This window comes from Natator depressus, chromosome 15 (assembly GCF_965152275.1).
Source record: "Natator depressus isolate rNatDep1 chromosome 15, rNatDep2.hap1, whole genome shotgun sequence".
NCBI classification, from domain to species: Eukaryota; Metazoa; Chordata; order Testudines; family Cheloniidae; genus Natator; species Natator depressus.
This window is the reverse complement of record NC_134248.1, coordinates 11,989,323-12,003,075: the sequence shown is the minus strand read 5'-3', so window position 1 is coordinate 12,003,075 and position 13,753 is coordinate 11,989,323. Positions and strand designations below refer to the sequence as shown.

Below are 13,753 nucleotides of genomic sequence, written 5' to 3'. Positions count from 1 at the left end.
GATACTGACCACCTTCTATGAAATGGTAAGCTCCCTCAATTTAATGAATTAGTGCTCAGGTTCCTGAGTGTCTTGCAGGATCAGGCAATTGCTGAGTTACCAGAAGAACAAAATGTGCAAAGCAGCTACTAGTAGCTGTGCAATTTATCAGTATGAATGTTCTAAGTTAGGTTGCCATCAGGTTAGACTATTCAGGGTTGCTGCACATTACCAGTCCTCTTTGGGTGATGGAGGATTGCAATTTGCAATTACAAGGACACAGATTCACACTTCTTTTTGATGTTGGAATTTGAATTATTGAGTATTTTAAAAATTGTTTCATACATCTCTAGATTGGGTAGACATACGGTAGTAAGGGATATTGTGCTGACATAACAAGAGCAGTGCACTTCAACCTGAAGCCTCAACCTTTTAAATTGTTGCTAATCACTAGCATTACGAGAATACTGACAGTGTCCCAAGAATATTTGTTCAGTTTTTTTTAAAAAGTTCACATAAACCATCTTCACAATGCTTTTGTTTTTTCCTCTCAGGAACCATTGTTATAATATTGTATTAACACTTGTGCTTGTAGGAAGCAAGTTTTTAAGCACACAAACACTTAGTAAAGCAAATTTTAAGTTTGCTTTTGGTGAACACTTGCAGCAAGAAACCAGTCCAGGAAGAGAAATAATACCATAATCAACCAATAGCTCAAATCTAAAGAAGACTAGTCTTAGAATTTTAAACATCATATTAAAAGTCATTGAATAACAAATTAAAGTAAACTGATCTGTTGTGGACACTTGAAAAAGCAACAAAATGTACCCAAGAAACTGTTAATGACTGTGAGAATGTACTATTGCCTGGCTATTAAGAAAGGGAACAAAACATAATAGGCACTTACCAGCAGGAAGAGAGAAACCTACAGCTACAAAATGGTTACTATAGCACTGCAACTGCTTGGCTCTGCCAAATTTAAAGGGCCAGCCACAGAAAGAATGCTGGGAAAAAATTCCAATAAGAGAGCAGCCATGGCCAATGAAGATTTAATGTAGGACTAGGAAGTCACCAAAGTGATGTGGACTGCTTTAGTTTTGTAGCTGTTGCATAACACTTATAAATTATTCATTCAGCTCTATTAACCACTCAGCGCGTAGTTGAGTTAGAGGGCTGCTAGTAGTGTTAGCTGCATTATTTGATTTACAGACTTATAAAGTCTGGTGTCTTTATTTATACAGAGGAGTTCTTAATTCTATTTTTATAGAGTTCTGGTTTCATAAGCCTTCTTCTATCATAGCACAACCACAGTGGAAGTTTAGCCACTGAACTTATTTTATTTTCTTTTTGTTTTTAAAACACCAAGACAGAAATATCACTTTATTCCATGTATAAATGTATTGTGGGTGTTAAAAATCATTTTATTAATATAGTCTGACCATTTTGATTTTATGCCTTAATCAAGTGTCAAAGGGAAGGAAAGGTGGTGGTTTGGGTTTTTTATTTGTTGTTTATTTTAACAACATAACACAAATAATACTTCTGTGTGCTACAGGTCCTCCCAGCTAAACCCTGAGTATTCACAGATAAACACCCATTCTGAAGAATAAGGCTCTATCTGTGCTATAAAGGACAGCTTTGTTTTTGTAACCAGATTGTCACACTCTCATCTGACCTGGTTACAACAAACATAGCTGAGTTGGTTTTTCACAACACAACTATGTCAAATGTATTTGTGTATCAACACCTATAATGCTGCCTGTTTCTGTCAGTGCATTTTTGGAAAATGCAAGCAGTTATTTCACATTGCCTCAACAGAGAACTGAAATCCTAGAGGACATGCACACAGACCAGCACCAGTAACACGTGAGGAATGAACTCTCGAAGGTTGCTCAGAGAACTAGGGGAAAGGACTGGCTAACTGGTCTATTCAGGGCTATTGAGTCCCACCTACATAATAAAATAACATTGTTAGGATTGGGTTACAGGAAAAAAGTTATGTGCCAGCCTAAGCAACTAACAAGACCATGATTAGCTGATATGGGTAGTTACTGTGCATTAACTGTGTGTGTGACTATAAATCATGTTGAGAAGCAATTATATCACTAACTAGTTACAATGTTGATTCTACATTATAGTGTAGATGAGACTGAATTCAGGTAGTGCTGAGCCACATGCCTTGCACTGTTCTATGGACCTGCTGCAACCCCCCCACCATACTAGCTAGTTCAGGGTACCTGTCTCATGGATATGGCCAGGTCTGTTTAGTGATGTAAAAAATAGCTATGAATTTTCTGATTACAAGTATTCTTATTTGATCATCATAACATAATCATGGTCAGCAAACTTCCATCATGGTTAATGCCTGCAGTGACAAATTGAGATGGTCCCGATATGTGGGGGCAAATTTTCAGCCAACCTGAAACTGTCCCCAATGTTGTATGCCTATTTTTGAAACATGTAAAAACATGTAAATGTTAGTTCATCCACCATTTCAGCCATGCAGAGAAAACAAACATGCCTCTATTTTTGTGGGCACAGTCAGTTGCATGTTCAAAAATACATGTTTAGAATTTGAGACCAGTTCTGAACTTTTGTCCTTCAGTGTTTCTCTGTTGGCTAATATGATCCTTAACAATTTGGCTGGCTCTAGTCACAGCAAGACCATCTCTAGAAATGCCTTCTCTCTCTTCTTCCTCAGTCTTTGCTATTTTGCATGTGAGCCAGGAGTCCAGGGGAAAATAATCCATGGGATGGAATGGGTTTGAGGTCCTGGAGAAATAGGGGCAGGATTGAGCAGTAATGTTTGTAGGACTGGACTGTATACTGTTAAATATATTTTGAGAGTTTAATAATATGAATAATCTATGTCCACTTGGGATATGGGACTGTAGAGAGATTTGAGTTTCTGATGAGCCACTGAAAATAATTATGTGATTGATCTTTACGACTTGAAGTGATGTCTTGGAAGACTATTCCTTTCTGAAATTATGCCATTAATTCTGTAGGCTGTGATTTAAAAAATTATTCTATGGTGGGAAATGTTTAAAGTCTAAAGAAAGTGGAAAATGATGGCCCAGATTAATAGACAGCACTTTCCCACCCTACTTCACCAACGCTCTTCAGCCTTAACTAAAAATGACAATTGAGAAAGCTGAGTTCTTTCACTGTATTTTTTTTTATTTTAGGGGCTAAATTCTGCTTTCAATTACATTAGTGTAAATTTGGAGTAACTCAAATAACTAATTGGGGATATTCCAGATGTACACCAGAGTAAACGAGAGCAGAATCTGGTCCTCTCATATCATAGGCTATGTAACTCTACCCTAGACTGAGTTTCCAGAGACCAGTTGGAATGAGAAGGAATTTCAGACTCTTTGCTCATTGAGTCCAGGTTTCCCCACTGGAGTCATCTCAACTTTATGATAGCTGAAATTTGGACTTCTTAGTCACTGTTCTTTGACTCTGGAAAGATTATTTGATAACGTGAATTTTGAGTATGGATTATAAAGTATAGGCCAAATTTTGCTCTTGGGTATCCTGAAGTAAATGCAGAGTAACTCTGTTAAGGGCAATGGATTTACTCTGGATTTTCACTGGTGTTATGGACAGCAACATTTGGTCCTATATTATTCAATATAGGACAACTCATCCCACGAGTTAGGATCTTCCTTGTTACTGAATGTGGTGTTAGTACTGATTTGAATCTGAAGTTATCTGGTCTAAAGAGAGTTACTGAATATGCCATACTATCAGGAAATATACAGTTTAAAATAAACTTATCTCTGACTTTATTCTTACAAAAATGTGTTAATTGCCATTTTATCATGCTGTTACTGGTGCAAGTGGGTAGTGTCAACCTTTACAGTGTTTACGGAAGGCCAATTATTTAGCAATAACACAGCATATTTCACAGCAACTACAATGCAATTTCTGATCTCTGATAGGTTACATAGTAGAGTCGATGATGTTGTATAGAGTGATGGAATTTGCCATTGTGCCAGTGACCTTGTTGAAATCTGCCACTACATTGTTCAGCATTATTGTTCCTAGAGGGTTTAGGAAAAATTGATTAGCAAACATAGTGGATATGTGCACATTCATACTGAGTCTGCTCCTGCTCCCATTAAAATCCGTGACAAAACTTTAACTCTTCTGAGAACAGGTTCAGGTCTTTAAGCAGAGACAATGGGCCAGATTATGCTCTCACGGACCCTGCTGTCAATCTGGAGAAGCCCTTTAGAAGTCAGTGGTGTTACTGCTATGTACACCAAAGTAACAGAGTATAATTTGGACAAAGGATTCTAATCAGATTAAAACGAAGTGATAAGATTCCTCCATACTGCTTCATTGTTGCACTTCAGTCTGTATGTGGTGAGATCATTATCTGCTGAAGGTAGAGGGGAATTCATTCTCTGGGCCATATCCTCAGCTGGTGTAAATTCACGTAGCTCCACTGAAGTTGAGGGAGCTGTGCTGAATTACACCAGTTGAGGATCTGATCCCTTGTATTTGTCTCTTGAGTTTTCCCACACACCTAACATGATTATCACTCTAACCTTCACCTCAACGTAAGATGGAGGGCCAGGTTCCATCTTCTGTTTCTGTCTATAAATTGTTAATCAACTTTATCTTCTTACTGTTAATAGCAGAAAACCATTCACATGTAAACTGACCTGAAACAAGGTACACACTTCCATTTCAGACTTTCAGAGCCACCTGAAAGTCATTTTTAAACACTTCTGTCATGTCTAAATTCAAACCCAAGTCCTATAGATGAAATGCCTACTGTACTGGAAGCTTATTTTCTCTGACTCTGTATTAATTACTTCAGAAGAGTCTCAGTTCAGTTCATCACTGATCACTGAAGCAAGAATGTATTCCACAAACTGGGGTGCTCTGAAGCATTCTTTAGGTAATATGTAAGAGTTGATTCATCTTTTTAAGGTCCACCTCTCAGATATGAGAGAGGTCTTCCCAGCTTCCACAGAAGTTGTTTGGTTTCCCCTCCATACATGCACATACACAAAGAATAGGGACTCTTCTGCGAAAAAACAAGATCCAATGCATTGGTACTGGGGGATGTCAAAGGCTTTAATTTTAAATGTGCTGCACACCCAAGAGCTCCTCTACTTGTAGAAAGTAACCCCATCCTTCCTTGTATTTGGGCCCATCCTGTGATAATGTCCTCCATCCAAGGGTAGAGATCAATCCCTTTTGGGTGACAGTTTCCCAACCAAATCAGTCAGTAGTGAGCCATGTTAATGGCATGAAGCATTGTCTCCTGCAGAAAGCTGAAAGTATCCCTTCTATTACCAGATATATGCACTACTAAAAAAAAGTCAATACACCTACACAAACAGAGGATTTTATCTATCACTTGGATATAAAATACTTAAATTCATAAGGTTAAAAAAACTTCCTTAAACAACAAAATACAAACTAGTTTTTACTTCTTGTTAACACATATAAGTAGTCACATTGGCAGGGGTTTCTAACTGACCTACTGCTATAACCTTTACAGTGAAATTGATTTTTGTCTGTCACCCTAAGGGTGTAACCCACAATGGCGCGAATTATGGAGTCAATGTTAAGAACAGATTGTGGTGACAGGAGTGTCAGTGACGGCATATTAATGAATACTGAGTGAAAAGCATTGAATTTTTCACAAATCTTGCAGAGGCAAAATGTAATCAAGATAGGTCAGTAGCTCTTAGAATTAATACTGCGAAAGCACATATTAAACAGTTTGTACAAAGCAATGGCCACAAACAGAAGAATTTTATTACCAGAAACAAAACTGGAATGTATTTCCCTGCAGGTATGCAGAGCTGTTGTTTCCTGGGCTATCTTTCCATGTTTGAATAACTTATTAAAATGTAGATACACACGTATCTAAAAACTCGTGGTTCAGAACTGCAGATGGGAACCGTGCACAAGTACAGATTAATATAATAAAACCTCTCCACGCCTTCACATGCATGAACACACAATGAGATAATGCGCCCCAGCTCCACAGAGCTGCTCCTCACAGCCAGGCATGCTTAGGATTTAGCAAGATGTGCCATTTATAGGGAGAATCCTATCCTAAGAATCCAACAGCTAGGTGCCTTTTCTAATTAATATTATGCTATCTACATCCCTCTAGGATGAAGTGGTCTTGTGCAGGGGAATGTGAGGGGATGGAGGGAGGAAGGATGGCTTCCAGCAGGGACAATCTGGCTAATTACCTTTCTGAAATATTAGCTGAGCACAATGGACCTCAGTATGGATCAGGTATTGGATATTTGTGGATTAGAATCCAGAATAGTAAAGGAGATGATGACTTTATTCTGTGAAAAAGAGAGCAGGCTGAACCAGCAGCTGACACAAGGCCAGTATCCCTTGGGAAGGTCATTTTCACTGTATCAGCAGCCTTCCTCCCCTTACTAATTTTCTCTCTACACACTAAAACATTTCTACCTCACAGTGACATTCAGCTGTGCCTTCAGACAGCAAAACCTTCCTCTATTGTTTCAAAATCACAGCTTTCCCTCCTCCCTTTTTCAAATTCCTTCCTATTCAGAAAACAGAGGAGAGAGTTATGCTAATCCTTAATCTGATTTAAGAGAGCCAGAGAGAAATGCCGAGCATTTCACTTACCTCCTCACGGCCAGGCAAGCAGGGAGCCTCCACCTCTTCAATTCATCAGTATCAACGTTCCCATCCACGAGAAGAGCTTCCCTGTCTCTCCTGTGGCCCTTTTTCACATCAGTGTCTAGGATTCACAGGGAGAAGCTGGACAGCAGCTGCAGAGGCATTAGACCAAAAGCCCATGTGAGGCAGAAAATTTGCTTTTTTCCATTTTCTTCCTTTTAAAAAAATAAAAACGAAGCACTTGTCTGTGTCCCGTGGTCCCCCGGTGTGAGACAGGGAGGTGTTTAATGATCACACAGAGAAGACAGCGCAGGGGGAGTTTTTGGTTGGCTGTAGTGGGAGGAGTCAGGTAGAGAGCTTGTTTCCAAGTCAACAGAAGGTGGGGGTACAGCTATCGTTACACTGAAAGGAGGACCACACTGTAGAGCACAGCTGTCTGAGTCTGAGGCGCTGGCTCACTTGCAGAGGCATTGTACTTTGGGATTGGCTAGTTTGGAAACAGAGCCTGGATTGTCACACGCGTTCTCCAATGAAATAGCAGGGAATGTGCTGCTGCTTAGGGAGGGGAAAGGCAGTGCTGGAACCATGCTCACTGCAGTGCTTCGCTTTCTCTTGCTCTTTCCCTGTCAGCTAGGTAGGTCTCGTTGTATAAGGAGCTATGTTGCTGAATGGTTTTCTTGTCTTCGCTGCTATATTACACACACATTATATAACACACATGCACATATACACACTGTACTGCATACTCTACCTATACACACACACACATTCATTTTACTCTTCCATTTTTCCTGCAGTTGTACAGATTTCCCTCATGTCTGTCCCAGTCTAGATGAGTGTTGATTATTTTTTAAAAATAATTGTACTGTTTATTTCTTTCTAAGGCAGTGATGCTGTTGTACTAGCCACCATCTACATACATTTTAGAACAACAGTTCTCTTGAGGGAGAATATAATTCAGTGTATTAGGGCATAGATTTATTTTTGTGTTTCTGTTGCAGTTTTTCCTTCTCGCTCACTCTCTACTTAGCACATATTTTCTTCTCTTTGTTTTTCCTTTTGCCTTTGACATTTTCTCATTCTTTGTCCCTTTCACAGCTATAGATTTGGCTGACCATTGCACTCTTTTGCACAGTGTCCAATATCAACATCTTACAAGCTTCAATTTACCTGTGAAATAAAGCATTCCATTACTGTGTTAATGCCTTCATTAGCTTACTTATTATTTTCCTTGTTTGTTGATGAGTTTTTCCTTTTAATTCTTTCAAGCTAATCAGAAATTTCTCAAACTGTATATGAGTAGCCTCTAAAAATGTGTGATCCTCCTGTCCTGATTGACTAAGGCCATTTCTTAGCCATATTTCATCACTTGGGCATCTTCACTGGAGGTAGCAATGGTGGAAGCTGCAGTGGAGATTGGCCTTGAGTGTTTTTGGTTTTTTTACCAACAAGTAGGGCTAGACTACAAGGTGGTAAAAGCACCCCTGAGTCCTGTCTACATTACCACTTCCACTGTTGTTATTGCTGGTTGAGTTGCAGCACTGGTTGAGTTTTCAAGTACAGATACAGCCTAAAAGCGTGCTCTCACATCCAACACATAAATAAAAGCCCAGCATTGAATCTCAGAGTAAAAGGGAGATTTCTCCCCAAGCTTTAGGCATTTTCTTCTTAGGCACTGTCTACATTAGAAAAGGTTTGCCAGTACAGCTATACCAGCAAACTCTTTTCGTGTAGCTGCAACTTATACTAGCAAAAACGTACTTTTGCCAATAGAGCTTATACCAATTCACCACACAGGATAAGTTCTAGTTCTATTGTCAAAATCACCTTTTCCCCTGTATAATTGCATTTACATTAGAGCTTTTACTGGCACAAAAATGTAAAATATATTCAAGCTCCAACCAACATTATTGTACCAGCAAAAGTTTTAAGTGTAGACCCACTAAATGTTCTGGGAGACTGTTGCTAGAAATTCTAAATATGCAAATACATTCCAAGATGCATATGCATTAAGAGACAATGACCAGTTTTGAAATCCTACTAGAAATAATGTTTTGCTTTTAATTTCAATGTGCCTTTTCCTTCCGATTGCACATGAGGCCATCTCAACTACATTGCTAAAGGAATGCAGTCACAGAGTAATTTCCATATATGTGAGAGGACAGTATGTGGATAAAAGAATCATAACAAGTTTTGCAGGTTAATCTGCTGTTCCATAAAGAACAAGTACTGTAGTTACCAAAGAAGCTGACATTACATTCTACTGTACCTTCAGAATAATACTTTACATTTGAAAAACAGCACCAATACATGGATAATGAATTTTAGAAGTGAAGCTGTTCTGAGAATGCGGCAAATCAGTGGTATGGCAACTCTCTTTGGTGACACAATTTTTAGTTTTGTTGTGGCAGTTCAACACTATGGAGACAATTCAAATCTTGATCAACGGCACAGACAAAACCCATGTTTCCATACAAACTCATCTAATACAGGCAAAAAGGGTTTCAGTATCCCTATACTGAACACAAGCATATCTTTCCCTCCATTTCATCTCCACATCCTCCTGCAGACAAGAAGTCTCCACATCTTACTGCAAACAGCAAGTCTTCAGTATGGCATTTCTTTTTTGAATTGATTGTAACATTGGCACTCCAACTCCCACAATAATTGTAAGGAAAATATATGGCAGACAAGCCTGTGAGGCTGGTAAATGACTCTTATAGGAGATTAAATGCCAAAGTAAATCTGGGGTGTTTGATAACAAGAAAAGCCATTTATTGTTAATAGATTTCAATGCTGTAACTGTTGTTCTGATTATATGCCCATATAACCCCATCCCCACAAAATCCACAGCACATGTTGAAAAAGAATATGTATAGCTTTCATGTCTTGAGATTGTTGGACAATTCTATGGTGCTGTCGCCTTCTTAGGAATTCCATAAATGTCACTTTGTGAGGTGAGTCTTGATGAATAATTTTTTGAGAGAGTAGTCTGGTTAGGGTGATGTGTCTGGACCCTTTCTTCCCCTAATGCCTCTCTGTAGGGCAGACCAGGATTTTACCCATATTTTCAATAAGAATTTTTATGTCAGTCTGAAGGAGATAATGTTTACCTAGCAAGATGTCATAAAATCCTTTTCTTGTAAAATACCCAATATACAGTATAGCTGGATCCATGGTTGCCCAAGTATTTGTTCATCTTTACATTGCCAATCACTCACTAAAGCTGAATCCTTGCTTGTTTGCTGGCATTTTGGGGAGGGGTAGGTTTATTTCTCAGACCAATCAAAACTCTTAAAGTTATACAGAATTCATACATGTTTAGTTTCAATGTAAATTCTCATAAAAATAGGAATATGTTAGAAGAAGCTGCAAAATCCAGTAGGGTTTCTTTCTAATTTATTTCACTGAGGTTTATTATATGTGAATAACAATATCACAACATACACACATAGTTTTTGTAGAAAAAAGCAATTCAAAGACCAGAGGTATCCCTCAATTTCCCTTCTTTGTACTGCAAAATTTAGTTATAGTTTCATTTCATTCAACTTTCTATCTAGCACCCTCTTTTTAAGGAGTAATTTTAGATCTGGGTTAATTATACATAGAAAGACCTGTGATTCACTTTTTAGCACATGAAGAATTGAACAGAATATTTAGACAGGATTACAAGTAGCTGTATTCTTATTTTTAATTTTTCTCGTGGAGTTATTTGAAATAGCATCAGATACAGATGACTGGATTCTGATATTTATAACTTTCAGCGATACAGCTTCTTTGATACCAATGGCTTCAAGAAGAGGAAAGAAATAATGAATGCACTTTCCTGAAGGTGAACTTGTGGCACCTTAGAGACTAACACATTTATTTGAGCATAAGCTTTCATGAGCTACAGCTCACTTCATCAGATGCATTCAGTGGAAAATACAGTGGGGAGATTTATATACACAGAGAACATGAAACAATGGGTGTTACTATACGGACTGTAACAAGAGTGATCAGGAAAGGTAAGCTATTACCAGCAGGAGAGTGTGTGTCGGGGGGGGGGAACCTTTTGTAGTGATAATCAAGGTAGGCCATTTCCAGCACTTTACAAGAACAGTAAGGGGTGGAAATAAACATGGGGAAATAGTTTTACTTTGTGTAATGACACATCCACTCCCAGTCTTTATTCAAGCCTAAGTTAATTGTATCTAGTTTGCAAATTAATTCCAATTCAGCGGTCTCTCGTTGGAGTCTGTTTTTGAAGTTTTTTTGTTGAAGAATTGCCACTTTTAGATCTGTAATCGAGTGACCAAAGAGATTGAAGTGTTCTCCGACTGGTTTTTGAATGTTATAATTCTTGACGTCTGATTTGTGTCCATTTATTCTTTTACGTAGAGACTGTCCAGTTTGGCCAATGTACATGGCAGGGGGGCATTGCTGGCACATCATGGCATATATCACATTGGTAGATGTGCAGGTGAATGAGCCTCTGATAGGGCCTAATCACATCAGCCACACTATGATGGTGTCCCCTGAATAGATATGTGGACACAGTTGGCAACAGGCTTTGTTGCAAGGATAGGTTCCTGGGTTAGTGTTTTTGTTGTGTGGTTGCTGGTGAGTATTTGCTTCAGGTTGGGGGGCTGTCTGTAAGTAAGGACTGGCATGTTTCTCAAGATCTATGAGAGTGATGGGTCGTCCTTCAGGATAGGTTGTAGATCCTTGATGATGCTTTGGAGAGGTTTTAGTTGGGGGCTGAAGGTGACGGCTAGTGGCATTCTGTTATTTTCTTTGTTGGGCCTGTCCTGTAGTAGGTAACTTCTGGGTACTCTTCTGGCTCTGTCAGTCTGTTTCTTCACTTCAGCAGGTGGGTATTGTAGTTGTAAGAACGCTTGACAGAGATCTTGTAGGTGTTTGTCTCTGTCTGAGGGGTTGGAGCAAATGTGGTTGTATCGTAGAGCTTGGCTGTAGACAATAGATCCTGTGGTGTAGTCTGGATGAAAGCTGGAGGCATGTAGGTAGGAATAGCGGTCAGTAGGTTTCCGGTATAGGGTGGTGTTTATGTGACCATCGCTTATTAGCACCGTAATGTCCAGGAAGTGGATCTTGTATGGACTGGTCCAGCCTGAGGTTGATGGTGGGAGTGAAATTGTTGAAATCATGGTGGAATTCCTCAAGGGCTTCTTTTCCATGGGTCCAGATGATGAAGATGTCTTTAAAGTAGCGCAAGTAGAGTAGGGGCGTTAGAACAACGCTTCCTTAGCTCTTGTCCCCTAAGTCAGCCATAAAAATGTTGGCATACTGTGGGGCCATGCGGGTATCCATAGCAGTGTCGCTGATTTGGAGGTATACATTGTCCCCAAATGTGAAATAGTTCCTGAAGGTGGTATCAGCTTGGGTTCAAAAAAGTGAGAGCCCAGTGGATCTCAGCACTGTTAGGGTGAAATTCTGGCCCCAGTCAGGCTTTCACATTTAGGCCCTAATCCTGCATCATTAAAGTAAATGGGAGCTTTGCAGAAGATCAAGCCCTTGGGGTATGTCTGCACTATGAGCTGGGGGGTGAGTCCCCTGCTCACGTACACATACTTACACTGCCAATACCCGTGCTACTGTGGCTTCACTGCTATTTATACTCACACTAGCTCAAGGAGAGCTAAAGAGAGTATGTGTACAGGAGCAAGGGAGCCACACCCCTAGCTCCTAGTTTGGACATAACCTGACAGGGAGCCTAGGGTTTGATAGTGAAAGACACTTTTGAGGATTTAAACCTCGATGTCTCATTTGGTACTGCTAATATTACCAGTAGGCTAAATGGGATGTCCTTTCTATTTTTGTATCTTGAAAGACTAGAAAAATCTAAGAATCAGGTGTCCCATAAACAAAATGTTTTTCAAGAAAGTTATTCCTCTGAACTGAGTGCATCTGCAGATCAGTTCTTACTATGTAGGAGTTTTTCCTTCATATTTTTGTTATATTCCTATTATATCTGTCACTCCCAGTTATTGGGTCAAATGCAGAATCAGCATTTACCACAGAAGCCATGTCTACAGTAACAAGCACTGAATCCAGCAGCCGGCGGACAGCTGCCTAAGGGCTGGCCTAGAGACCTGGAAGATATGCTAGTTTTAGCTGTGCAGTTAACATTACATAGCAGTTTTCACTTATCATAACCCTTAACACTTACAGAGTCTCAGAAAAAATAACCGAACAGGGATTGTATAAAATAAGACAAAAGTATAATTCTTTGTAAAGCATCCAACCTTCAAAATTACAGCACCATTAGGGAGCTGCTGCTTTATGGAAATATTTTGGAAACCAATGTAAAAAAAAAAAAAAAATAAATCTTGTTTGTTGGGTTGTACTGAATGGCTGTAGTTTTCTCTTAGTTTTGTCTTCATACATTTGTCCTTATTAGTAAAGAATGAGGTGAAAAAACAGTCTGTCACAAGATAGCAATAATTGATCATCATGAAAAACTGTAAAATGTATTTTTGGTTTTCAAACAAATCAGAGGTTTTATATTTAAAAAGTACACAAAATGACCCTGAATCTTCAGCTGTTGCAAGTACATACACAAACAGAACAACACCCAAACTAGACTTAGCTCATGTTACTGAGAAATAAATACACAATCAGAAAAGTGAGTATTTGACAAACTGTCATTTATGACCAATAAGAAAATAAAGTATATCTCCCATTGGTTCCTGAGAGACAAAGGAGATACAGTAGTAAACTTAACTCTCAAAAGAATGCTTTTTTTTTTTTCAAATAAGCAATCACAGAAAAAGTAATACATCAGATTTCACAAAGTTCAGTTCTATTTGTATTATTTTCAGGTGTTAGTGCCATAGGCAGGAAGCGATTATAGAATACAGCCATCATATGAGTAGCCAGCACTAGGATATTCCCAACCAGTATCTGAACCATTAGAATAGGAGTTCAGTAACAAAGCAAGAAAACAAATATTCAGCCATTGGATTTCTCTTCATTGTGCTGTGGGCAGAAGTCATGGCTTAGCTCTTGTGCTGTACGAGCAGGCTGACTTCAGACTCTAGAACATGTAAGATTTTTGTCTTTAGTTCATTCTCAGTTGTGCAGTAAACAGCATGCCATCAGTATCTTCGGCTTTGTATTTCAGGGTTCAGATTGGGAA

The 13,753-nt window shown here is 39.0% G+C and overlaps 2 protein-coding genes across 2 annotated transcripts in view; one reads left to right on the top strand and one right to left on the bottom strand.

Annotated features, from left to right (window-relative positions):
• GNAZ (G protein subunit alpha z) overlaps positions 1-6,970 on the bottom strand; it is a 141,918-nt gene extending 134,948 nt beyond the window's left edge. Inside the window, exon 1 of the mRNA XM_074973314.1 lies at positions 6,622-6,970. The gene's annotated coding sequence lies outside the window, so the exon portion shown is untranslated. The remainder of the gene's footprint in view (positions 1-6,621) is intronic.
• Positions 1-13,753, top strand: part of RSPH14 (radial spoke head 14 homolog) — a 208,494-nt gene that overhangs the window by 166,306 nt on the left and 28,435 nt on the right. The gene's annotated exons all lie outside the window — the stretch shown is intronic.